The following is a 13,756-nucleotide window of genomic DNA, read 5'->3' as shown; positions in this document are numbered from 1 at the left end:
TGCTCACATACGGTGGAAGTGTAAGTATGGCAAAGGTCGTAAGCTAGGCTCGTCAACCTGAGGTTGTGTGCCGGTGGTAAAGCTGAACCGGGCTCTGGTGTGGGATGTGTGGGTATTGTTTCACGTATGTAATTCTATTCAATTTGGAACAGCTCAAATCGATCACACGGACATGAAGGAAGGTACAAATCAAAGTTGCCTACAGTATGCTTGTTGGATTGACCAAAAAAAAAACAATAATATAAAAACAATATTATAATATTTATTTTCGTATCAATCCGGATAAACATGAGGAATTAGGTGAAAAATTCAATTAGGCTGTGTTGTATTCGCTTAGAATTTAGAAGAAATTATTTAAATTGTTCATAGTATCGAACTCGAGATTATACTGACTACTGAAATGGGTAAAATCAACCCTAAATGGAACTTTTTAGAAAATGTTGTTTTTTTGCGGCAAATGTTGTTTTTTCCGTTTAATGAATGTTCTATGACAACAGTCTTTGGGCCAAATAGGTTTATAGATCGCATCAGGCTGATTGCATCGCATCCAGAAAATCGTTTTACAGAAACGTTCCATTAAGCTTGGGGCCATCCACATCAGGCTTACCAACGCACCAATCACTGGGACCCAAAAATGGATCTTCTTACAGGCTGTACTAGTTTTCTCGTCAGAGATGGCGCGACATTGAAGCTTGATATCTAATTTAAAATTTAAATACAATAGCCTGTGCCTACCTGTACATTGATCCGCCGTTCGCTTTGGTTTTCCATCAATCGTCTTCAATGTCACTCAACAGCCGCCGCATGTTTCGTTCGTGGGGTTCGCGTTTGCCAACCATTTTGCATCATGGATCTGGCTGCACTGGCAGATAGAATGATGAGATTCTTTCATCCTGCGCCGTCTGCGTCCGGGAGTCGCACAATGTTTGGCTTTTATTGTGACCGCTGTCAATTGTGAAGAAAACCTAGCCTGATACATTTTAATTGGGTCCAGATTTCTACACCATTCTGTACAACTGTGTCCTTTTCTTTTCTTCCGTTTGGGGGAAGTTTCGTGGAGGTTTTTGTTTATTTGATGTGCGGCCTGCTTTGTCTGCGACTCACTGTGAACCAAATACCCCCGCTGCATATCCCACGGCAGCAATATGTATGTATAACCCTTGATCACTTTGACAGGATATCACTGTCAGTCAAGTTGGATCCGACGGGTTTCGATTGTTTCATGTGCGCTGATCGGCGGTATGTTTTTATCGGGCCGTTTTGGATTCAGCAGAATTTACTGTTTGGCAATAAATTTTGATGAATATTTACAACCACTGCGCGCTGAAAACGTTCGACAGAGTCGAGACATTCGGTTTCTACGTTTGGCATGTCCGATATCCGTCCATTTTGATCGAATGGGGATCGATTTGTGTTTCGAAAGAGGTTAGTTGGATGTTGAGCGTCGGTAGTAGAACTTTTGAAACTATTGAAGATTTTTGTTCGTGTCGGTTTACGATCATGTAGAAAATTGTGTAAAATTAGGTTTTCTACATAGGCACTGAGTGATTTTTTTCATTTATTAAAAACTTTGAACAAGAGATTTATAGAACTGTGGTTCATGTTCTTGCGGCGGTCTGGTAGTGTATTTGTTAGCAGCGGCGGTTTTCACATGACAGGACCAGTCCAAAATCCCTTCCAGACCAATCCCGCATACGCAGAACTGAACTTTTCAGCTACTGGCAGATTAAATAAAGTCAACGAAGGTCAGGCTAGACTCGGTAAGCCTAGACCTTTTAAATAAGTTGTGCCATTAGAGACGAAGAAGGGTCGTTTAAATTTGTCAGCTATTAATAGTTCTTGAGTAAGGGAGAGATATTTACAATTCTTTTTGTAATACTGTCGTACACTTTTTACTAATAATAATAAACAAACATATCGAATAAATTGGTTGAGCAGGTTTTTTTTAAATAATGAAAAAGACGAAATTAGAAAATCGTAGAAATAGAAATAGCAATAGAAAAGAGAGCTTTGTCGTGTTTGTTAGTCGATTAATGTTTTATCGTTTTATTAAACCTTTGTTTAGTATGTTTAGTATGTTATTTTGGATTTTGGAGATTTTTTTTTATGTGTACTACGTCAATGCATGTTTAGAACTCTTGAATATGGATTGTACAGCGTTTGTGCATGCGTCAGCACGAACCCTGTGCGATTGTTACATAATCTTAATTCTACCTCCTAATTATGGCAAATTTGTAGAACAAATGTATAAGCGACAGCATAGCGGAGGAGATGGGATTTTCGGTGTATATTAAGAGATTGTATCAAACTCGAGCGATCTGGATCGGCAAAACAATACTCATATTTTTGAATTGTAAGAGATCGTTGACCGATACTTCTGGTTCTACATAGGTCTTCGTTGTATTTTGGAACTGTTCATCCTGATTTGAGATATTGAGAGCTTTTGGATCACTTCCCACCAATTATGTGAATTCGAATTCGTGAACAAGTATGAAATATTGAGGCTTCTATACTCGGCGTCTAGGCGACTATACTAGATGAGGGATAGTATTGATAAAATTCAACAGGAACCTATTGGAAAGCATTGATTAGTGTAGTACTACGGATATAAAGGCCCTCCGCTTGATAAATAAGTAAGTAATATAGATATAAAAGCTGTTGATTGTTCTTAGATGAATACTTCTATTTTTTTGATATAGAAGTCTTTTAGTGTAGTATATCTGCAAAAAAGATAGTAATTAATAAACTTACTCACGTACTTCCTTATCTGGTGCTTCGCGGTGGTATCTGGTCCATCGTATTTCGTTATTTCGAGTCTAATACAACTCTTATCTCCATGAGGAAGAGTTAGATGCTCTTTACGAATTGCCTGGTGTCATTCTCATGACATGTAGTGAGTTCAGTGTGCAGGTCGTACAGTTCTTCGTAGTAGCGGCTCCTCCGGTGCCCTTCCATTAGTATTATAAAATGGAACGTTCATGGAACTATTGTCAATAGAGCAATTTATTCACACTGTAGAAAGATCGGTTGACAACCAGCACCATTGTACATCTGTCAACATCAAAGTTATTATCACGAAGAGTTATTATAATTATTTAAGTATAGGCATTTCAGGATATCATTACAGGTTTTCAATAGTATAGGTTATAATATTACAATAATTTTCAATATTACAATATACGATCTACGCATTTTCTCGATACATACTGTTTATGTTATCTCATGTTATCTGATTTAAATTGTTAGTGTTAATTGTTCGTTTAAGTGTTAATGTCAAAATGAGCTGAAACACAATTAGAACTAAACATAAATTTGCTTTACAGTATCACATACATATAGTGCAACTCCAAATTAAGAGAAAACCTTAAGAACGATTATTAACTTACAACGTGTCGGAAGGTGCTTAACAATATAACAGATCATATGGTACAACAAAAAACCATAACTATGCGAATTTATGTGGAAAAACAAGCAGACTTGCTAGAAATCTCCTTGTAGCTGGCAAGAAAGCGATGCATTGGGCATAAGTGAGCAATAAAATATCTGAAGCAAACCTTTCTGGCCCGGACAGAGCTGTGAAAACGGTGTTGACAATAGTGTACTATGAGACGGCAACGCTTTCAGGCAGTGCGTAAAAAGAAAACAGCGTGTTTGCGTTGTACGAAACATGAGATATGTGACCTGGATGTATGGCAGTGGCAAGGGCCAGTCAATGCTGACGGTGTGTTTGCTTATGACAAACAGTACACATCTTCCGGTAGCTAGCACAACTCGGTAGCAATTCGAAACGTGGGCACCGAAGTGATACCGAAAATCGCATCGGTTATTCATAAAGTTACGATGAATATGATATGTTTTGATATGATAGGGGTCGTATGATACAATGATGTGATAATGTAAATGTGTTGTGTGTTAAACGAAATATGACATAAATATCTGTGTTATTACTTTTAACAAACATAGTAACACTGCATACATGTTTTAGAATACATGACTAAAGATACACATGGTTACACTGTGTTAAAGACAGTTAAACACATCATAACTGTTACTAAAATTAAAACACAATGAAAACCACACATTTTATTCCAATATAAGCAATACTAACAGATCAGAAGAAATTGTTAACAGTTGGCAAAATATTCATAATAAATCGCATTGACCATTGTGAGCACCATCCGTTGTTTATTCCAGAACAAACATATCTGAATGAGTAGCATGCATAGCACATCGAAAATATATTATACTTGTTTCACTAGCCAACATATTCTATTCGGCAACTGCACCACCCGAAAGAACGGCAAAAACAGGCAAGATGACAAGCATTAAGCGAGCAATCGTGCTCAATCTGACCGTACGGCTAACACGGGACATCATTTACAGCATATTTCAGTCCGGCTCTTTCGAGCTGTCGACAAGATTGCTCTGTCGTCGGCTCGTCGAGCGTTGGTGCCCAAATCGAGTTGTCTTCTGCCGCCCGAGATTTCCACTTCAAACAGCCAGGCGCACACAGCCACGTACAGTGTGACCACCGACCGGGCACAAACACACGCATGCCTGACGAAGAAGCGAAGCGAGAAATGAAATGAATTTAGTGAAATTATTTATGAATCTGTTGAGAGAAGACAGGCATCGAAATAATTTACATTGATTTATGTGACAATTTACAGTTTCTTTCCACATCTCTCGCAATCCGTCCGTGCGTCTTGCGTACCGGCAACCAAAAAACCCTTTCCCCGTCCCGTGGTTGTGCTCTTTTTCTCATACACACTTGTATTATACGTACTGTCTCTGCGTTACTCGCCGTTACACTCGCCGGTTATCTATCACTCACCTCGAGCTGAAACGATGATCCTGAGAGGTAGATTGTGGGATAGCAGAAGCAAGCAGCACACGGTTTGCGGTTCGGCTGTGTTCGTTTTGGTTTTGTTTTCATGTTTTGCTTGTTGCTACCGTTGAATTTGTCTGCCCGGCATCTCGAGGGCGCATTGGCACAAGGGTAAAGTGAAGTAGCAGAGACCATTTGTCATATGATGTATGTCTTCCTTCGGTATAACGTTTTCAAGTTGCCGCGTTTGATGTGTCTCACTAAAAAGGGTAAACTTGAGAAAGTTGAAACGAGTTGTTGAGGAAAAGGAAACAGTCCAAAACAGAAGTAAGTGCACCGGAGTGTGGAAACTCTATCCAAATAACAAAAAAATACAAGAGTTGCTGTTTTCGCTGAACCCAGACCCAACGTGCTGAAATGCAGTGTAAATATGGTTTTTAATGATTGTAAAAGTAGGTGGGATGTATCTTTCAAAATGATGGATTAACATTTTTTGTGCAAACATTTGTAAGGTTACGAAGTTAAAATACATTGTTATTAAGTTATAATATAATTCAAAAATATTAGATTAAGCTTATGTTTTACTTTGGGGAACTTTAACACAGTGAATCTTTTAAATGCGACATGGACTCTGTGGACATTTTAGTGGAGTGTTAATACCGTGCAAGGTGTTTACGCGAACTTAATGTTGAATTTATGGCGTATGAATGTCGTACATACATTATTGAAAATAAACCAATATACTTATTTAATTATTGATCGATCACCTGCATGTAGACCAATGCTCTGTAGCGTATAAGTTTAAGGATTCTAGGTTCAGAAGTAACCCAGGTAATGTCCTAACTAAGCTTTATGAGAGATCTTTGTTTGAGAATGAATTATTTTGATATGAACAATTTGATTACCTCGAAAGGCATTCATATATGTTTAATATGTAGAGGCATTTAATGCCCTTCAACGTGACTATCGTTATTGTTTTTACTATTTATATTATTCTTGATAACATTAAAAGGAAGGTGATATTTTAAGAGTCCAGTTTGAATCATTTGTGAATTTCAATTGAAGTTTATGATAAACTTAATAACTTAATAACAATTAAATAAATAATAATAATAATTTAAAAATACCTTCAATTAAAGTTTAAGGTTTGCTAAAAAACTTAGCATATTTTAAACGAAGATATGAAATAAAAAGTCGATATGAGTACAAGACAGCGTTAGGAAATTTAATTTATAAATATAATTTTGCCGGTTTGGGTAAAATAATATTCACTACCACAGAAGTATGCAACGGAACGCTTGATTGAAAGGATTGAGCATCGCCCCGGTAGTAGCGAAGGGAGTCCAGAATTGCCAACAGGTTTGTCGAAAGGATTGACCACGGTATCTGCCACCTAGCCATCGCTTTTTGTTCTGCTAACAGTTCCTTGAGGCCGTCCGACCCTGGATCTCGTGTCCCTTTCCCGTTCCACAAGCCACAGCTTCTCAACCGCCGTAACTCGTATCACAGCAGCATCACTTCAACCGGACTGAATACTTCATCATCATCAATGCCGCCGAAGCCGTCTCATAGTACTACCCATCGGCGGTCTTTCTTTGGGTGTTTTTTTTTAATTTTCGTTTTTTTTGTTTACATCCTTCACTTTCCGTGCTTCGGCGGTTTCAACCGACGGGAGCAAAAGGAATCGCTCGTTAATCGGCTTATTGTGTACACGGAGCAGGGGGGAAATCTATCAAATCATTCTTGAAATTGTCAGTCATTCATCTTATTTGACATGTGACGAATGGAAAAGACAGACACATTTCTTTCGTCGCACAAATTCAAGTCATGTTTCATTCATTTTTTTTGTTTTGTTTGTTTGTTCGTTCGTTTCGTCTCCAGCGCAGCGCGCGTCTCTGGGGCCCTTCGCTCGCAGACCTTCACTTTGTTGCGGCCTCGTACACGTTTTGCACCGCCACAAATATGCACAAAAGAATACACGGATCGGTCTGGTTCGTTCTAGCTCTATGGCAGCAGTGCCGGTTGCTGAGTGCCTTGTCAGTTTCTCAACTTTTCCCCGGCTGTCACAGTCCAAACAGGCATGGCATCCTTCACCAGGGACACACAGCATGCATTTATCTTCAATCTCCTGTAGGCAAAAGTGCACACATAAGTACAAATACATATACACACACACAAACACACCACCATGTACGTCCTCTCCGTTTCACTAGCGGAATGACAGACAGGGTGTTTCCGGTGCATAACAAGCGGGTGACAGTCAACAGTCAAGTGGTGAGACGTTTTGGTTTTTCAATCGACGGCTTTTCTTTCAAACGGTTGCGCACTGTGTCGTCTGCACGGTGTTTGTTCAGTTTGTTCTCAGTGCTTTCCGCTGCCATCGGGTCCCATCGGTGAATGATGGAATTTGAACCAGTACGCCGCTTCACCGGCTCCATTTGGATCGTTTGGCGTTTTTAATTACTTCCAAGACACATGGTGTCACATTGTTTGACCGATGGATTTTCACCTTTTCCGTCTGCACACTTTGGCTCGTTCGCCATTCCTGGCGTAGCAATGTGTTCTCCATGCGCAATGCGAATGCCTTCGATCGTGCGGTGAATGAGTGATCGTGTGTATGGCCAACCGAACCATGGGTCATAAGATGTTTTAATTACGGTAGCTCATCGATCGATCATAATCACCAGACGAAGCCTTTGTGGTATAAAGCAGAGGGAAGATAAAAGCAAGTAATTTTCGTACCAATATGGTCAGTTTGAACAGCTTGAAAGAACAAAAAAAAACACTGGTTCATTGGGCTTTTATAAATATTATGTTGTTTATCCAAAATATGCCTTTATGCTTATATTTTTTTGTCACACGTACTTTGTCACACGTCACGTAATTGTTCACCTTACAATGCTGTCATTGCCATAATTGTAGGATAACATAATCTGGCATATTCTAGAAGTTTTCAATCAAAACATCACATCATCAGAAACTATGGCAATATTAGGCAATGCATGATTATTTTAGTATTTTTAGGTTATTTTAAGCATTCTAGCTTTTTGAGGGCTCCAAAATGAAAAACAAATTAGAATAAAATCGTTAGGTGAATCAACCTTGTAGGGTGTGGCAAGGAACACAAATGTGGCACGATATACAGATGCAGGAGTTTAGCAGAAAAAAGGTGGACCTAGTATTTCATTCTGTTATAGCATAGCATTTCTCTTAGACATAGACAACGCGTAAGAAATCTATCTGGACTACAACCACGAATATAGAGTCACTCTCTTTCACTGTAACTGTTAACCGATGTGGACGTTAATCATTATATATTTTTTTATATATTATTTTTTTTATACTATATTTTCAGTACATACGTACGCCTCAATGACATTGACCTTGTCGAAATGACGAGCTCTATAACCTGTACGGCGAACTTACTATCGTCCAGCGGATTATCATCGCCAGGTTCCAGTGGGATGGTCACGTCATGAGAATACACCGGACAACCAGGTTCCAGTGGGTTGGTCACGTCATGAGAATACACCGGACAACCCAGCCCTTTTTCTTTTTTTAGGTCGCCAATATGAACAATGACGGTGTTGATACGTCTGTCAGAAAGGCCGGAATTATCGATTGGTGCTCGACCGTGAGCGGGTAAGAGCACACCTGCAGCAAGCTAAGTTCGCAAAGTGGTTGTAGCGCCTGATGAGTACTTCATTAAAAAACCAAGGGCCATGACAGCATTCTTCAGGTAGGTCAATCCATTATCTGGTTTTGTGTAATGTTCCAACTAATCTACCAACACATGCTAGTTTTGCCATCAAAATCTACAATTGTCAAAATGACGAAATGAGAATGATTTTAGGATACGATATTTGGAGTGAATAGTTGAATTCACTTTGAGGAATTTACCTCAGGACTCTAGTAATACACACGAAAAGTCAGGGAAAGGACTGGGCTGGAGGAATATTGAATAAATTCCGATAACAACAATGACACCAATCAATTGATATTCTAGAATTGATATAGCCATTCATACGGTAGTGGGAATAACTTGGCTGTAAAACATGGTGTGGTATACGGGGCGGTTTTCGGAAATTGCAGGACTAAGCGCAACATGCGATTTTGGACATACGCATGTTTTGGAAAGAGTACTACTTAAATAAATAAATAAAAAGCACTTTTAAGAAGACAACTGTTCCTGTCTGGGGTTTGTTTAGCATGTCCAGAAGGATTTAATCTAGCGGGAGAGGAAGAAAGAGAGAGAAAGAGAAAGAGAAGAGAGAGAGAGAGAGAGAGAGAGAGAGAGAGAGAGAGAGAGAGAGAGTGCGACCATGGTTTAACAAGCGGCGATTTCACTTTTATGATCTTTTGTATTGTGAAAAATTTCAATAATGTCCTTCTGTGCAATGCCCTTACGAACCTTGAAGGGACTAATTACCGTGTTGTTTAAAATGTTTTCTGCTACTTTCTACTTTTATAGTTTATCCACGCGAGTACGCTGGCAAGAGTGGCTGACTATAGTGGTATTGAAAACAGATCACACTGAAGCAGCAAACATCGCAGTAAAGACACTTTCCAACAATCAATTGGTGTTCATTCTGTTGAGAATTATAAACTGTTCCCCGTAGTTCACATCTAAATAAAGGATCGGTCGTGAAAAGACCTTGAAAAATTTTAACAGTATTTTATAGTGATTTGTTGTTCTACCATTTCTTTTCAATTTTACCTTCTTTATTTTGTTTCGTACGTCATTTGGTACACATCAAATTGGTTTATCGATAGTTCGAGTTCGGTAAGAAGTTGACACAGAGAAATGTGTTGCCAAATAAATTGTAGCACTACCTTTTCATACCTTACCGCGTGGCTGGTTTGCTGGTTGCTTTGTGATTTATTTCGAGTACAGTTCCTTTCATTGTCGGGGTCTTTTGGGTCTTATTTGCCATTGATCTGTCCAATTTTACACACACACACATTATTGTTCGACATTCCCCGTAGATGGTCGATAACGATCACTGTTCCAGAAAAAAACCAAACCATCGGTGAACGAACGGTGAGGGCCAGACCCTTTCATGACAAGGGATCTGGTAATAATTCTATTATGTATGAATCTCTGCCCTTCCCATATCCATGCACAAGCGCACCAGTCTCCTGTGGTCTCATGCTGATGTGACTGCTTGCGGTGTGATTTATTGAATTCTACCAAATGTTTGCCGGGTTTCCCGAGGTTTGATCATTTGCAACACTGCAGGAGATTCCACTCGCATCCAGTGCTGTGAAAATTAAATGTGACCGGACGAGCGAAGGTTACTGGTGATTGCTTACTGCATAGTTGACACTGATGACGACCATTTGAGACCCTTCAAGGCCGATAACTTTCCCGTACTTTTAAAAGTGAAGAATGGTCAGTTCATAGGGTCGTGACGGGACCTACGCGGCTCGTGTGTAAAATTCATCGGAAAAGAGTAATTATTCAGGGATGTCAAATCTTCATGTTTTGCTACAAAACTGTGACCTCAACACACAATCAAAGGCGAGTGCAGTTAGGCTTGCTAGCGTTAAACGATGGACGCTATATCCATCAATCTTCGGTTAAGTAATTGCTGTTTATGGTGGGAAAAGAATTTACTGCAATTGGTCTGTACGGTATGGAACACATGTTTTAATTTAAAAAGAAATAGTCACGAGTTATTGATTTGGCGAGAACTGCGACAAGGTTGCGGGATAGTTTCAAAAAACAAGATAAATATTATTTTTGGAGATTTATTACCCTTCTTTTTCTTTTATTCATACTGAATGGCCAGGTCGCATTGTTTATAATGTTTATCTAGGTTACCTTATCCTTATCCACGTATTACCTTATCCGAAAAGTAAAGGGCACCTTACATCGGGTGTCAATCCTCGACTGGTTCAATTGTTTTTAGAAGTATTTATATGTACTTTCCGTGTATGCAATAAAACAATGCATATGAAATGAATGTCAAATATTTGTTTAGCTCAATATTTTATAAATAATGAGCTGTAATTTTCTTATTAAACTGTATGATGCGTGCCCTTAAATTGAGGTAGAAAATGATGGGTGCAGCTTCAACATGTGCAACTGTAATGAATCATAAAATTTTATGTTCAGAATTATACCTGCATTGTATGGTTACGCTACTACATTCTAACAAACACTAAAACTAAAGCAAATCAAAACAAATAAAGCTTTATGAGCAAAGACCGATACCTGCATTTTGCAGAAGCGCAACAATAGGTGCCGAAAAGACCCCCAAGTGAGTGAGATCCTCATAAATCATGTCATTTTGTCAAAAATTAGAGTCACTATTTTTACTGGTAGATTGTGAATTATGTGTAGCGAATAGAAAAAGATCACTCTTGTATCAACTAAAATGGAATTCAGACTGTGCTTTACCAAGTAAACTACTAGTCTTAGAAAAAAAGCTTGAGAAAGAGGAAACTTCAACTATATACGTAGAAAATCATTACAAATTATGGTGTTAAGTACAAAATAATGTAAACGAAAACATTAATTTCCATCTTACAAAATAGAATTAAACAATCTTATATTGTTTTGCAGTAAAATCAGGTGTTCTTTCGCGATCGTTTTCGGATAATTTCTTTCCTTTGCGCTTTATAGTTACCGATCCGTGGTGGAGTTTTAGTTGTAAGAGAGCGAAAAAACCCTTTCGCCTCATATTTATAACTTTACGGAACTAGAGGTTCGGGCTACATTTTGCGTTAAGATTACTACGTTCCTCCGACTGTCACTTGTCGGAGGTTTCTAGCGATGTAAACAGTTGGACGTAAACAACGCTCCAACATCAGGTTTTATTTCTTTGACATGTAACATCTCATATGACGTTAATGCAGTTAGTGCTATAAGAGTTGCGTAAACATGAAATAGATCCAGTTACGATCTGTTCTTCTTTCTCATATCTGTTGGCTTGTGTACTAAATCAACCACGAAACCAAACGATAAAAAAGAATAAAAAGATTGCAAGGAACTGATGTCATTAAAGGTATTTCCTGTGTTGAATTTAATTTATTGCTCATCGAACCGAGCCCACCCATACGCACGTAGTGTTAAAAGATTTACGAGCGGCACAATCGAAGCAAAACCGCAAGCACTCATAAACAAAACTCGCAAAAATGATTTATATGCCCATGAACTGAATCACTCGTACCGCAGCGCTCCATCCATAGTCAACGGTGGAAGTACATTTGATGCAACCTGATTAACTGAACCGGTGGGTGCCACGCATGAAACTTAAAACGGCCAATCTTGTTACTGTAATCGTTCTGGCAATTCCGTGGATCCATCGCGGTTAATCTAATGAATTTTTTGATAAGAGCGCGCAGTTACGACACTACCAAAACGTGCGTAGGTTAATGATTTATGGCAATAATTTTACGTTTCTTTGATGTTGATAAATAACGGCTCGAATGTTTTATAGCGTTTGGGGTAATTAAGCACGCGTTCCATTTTTTCTTGTGTTAGAAAGATTGTGCTATTGTGGAGTTGTGGATTGAGAATTTGAGGGGCACTACAACAACAGTACATTTTATTGTGCAGGAAACTTTTTGTTTGTTTGGAATAGTTTCATTCTAGCGAGATTGAATTTTTAATTTAATTTTTAATCACAAGTGTCGGAATGTTCAAAGAAACACTACATGGCCACTGTATTTGAGGCATAAGAGCTGGTGAGGTTGAATAAATGTGAGCATAACATCTTTGTCGATTGAGTTATTAATTAAATGCTCAAAATCAATTTCATTGTAAACTAATATTTATTCGGCGAACAAAAAAAAAGAAGTTGGATGCGAAACTATAAAAATATTACTTACCATGAGGGTGGCGACCATCGTGATTAGGAGAACGATTATGGTTTAATGATCTATTAAAAGGGAACCTTTGTAAAATGGAGCAGTGATCTGAAGAAACACATCGATCTTTTATCCGGTAAGACTGTTAAGTGCAAACTGTTTTGCATAATTTATATCATCTTTCACAGCTAGAGAGTTGTTTTTCTTTTGCTTTGAACTCGCCAGTTTATAGCCTAACAATAATATATTGGAAAACATGTTTGAAGTATCCAAATGTTCAGAGAATGTTCTTCTAAGAACCAAAGCACCAATTACACGACTATATTTGGTCATTTTGATCAAATTATTCCTGGTCCAACGTTGCAAGCCATTTGAAATGTTTGTGGATATAAAAAATACACTGCAAGAATATTTAAGTCCATTAAATTTAAATGTTAAATTACCGACTTACAGTGTCTATACTTTAAAAATCTATAATATGAGGGTTTGCGTCACCTGTATGATCAGTTGGTAAGCTTAAGTGCTTCATAGGTCTAGCGTACCAATCATGAAGCACATATTAGAAGAGCATAATTGTATGACTTCCGTAATGTTTAACTGTCATTACTAGTTCGACATAGAAACTAACCAAGTCTACAATCAGTCATTAACGCTTATAATATTCTCCTGGTCCAAATCGTTCGGTTTTGAACTCTGAAAATCACGGGATCTTATCTCAGTCGGCCATATCATGGGTCAAATGTGTTCTGGGTATGTGTTAAATCAACAAAAATCGCTTGGTTTAGATTTTTTCAACATTCTCATTCATTTAATTCTACAAATGTCATATCTGTGGTACAAAACACAGCGATCCTTTTAGGTTTATATGCTACCAATATTTACCATCCTTTAAGACGATGCACACGTTTTATCATCATCTCCTTGTGAAACGGTTTTACCCGACTAATGTTGAAGGATATTTAATATACACATTTGGTAATAAGTTGAAGATCAGACCTTAAAAGGTTTAGGGTCGTTTTAGGTTTACAGGACTATTCTATGTATTGCTCGCAAGAGAGAAATAAAACAAATTAATGAATTCTAAGTGTGGGCTTGCTAAGCCATCTTAAATTA

The sequence above is a fragment of the Anopheles moucheti genome, chromosome 3, assembly GCF_943734755.1.
Source record: "Anopheles moucheti chromosome 3, idAnoMoucSN_F20_07, whole genome shotgun sequence".
NCBI lineage: Eukaryota > Metazoa > Arthropoda > Insecta > Diptera > Culicidae > Anopheles > Anopheles moucheti.
Note: the sequence above shows the minus strand (reverse complement) of the source record.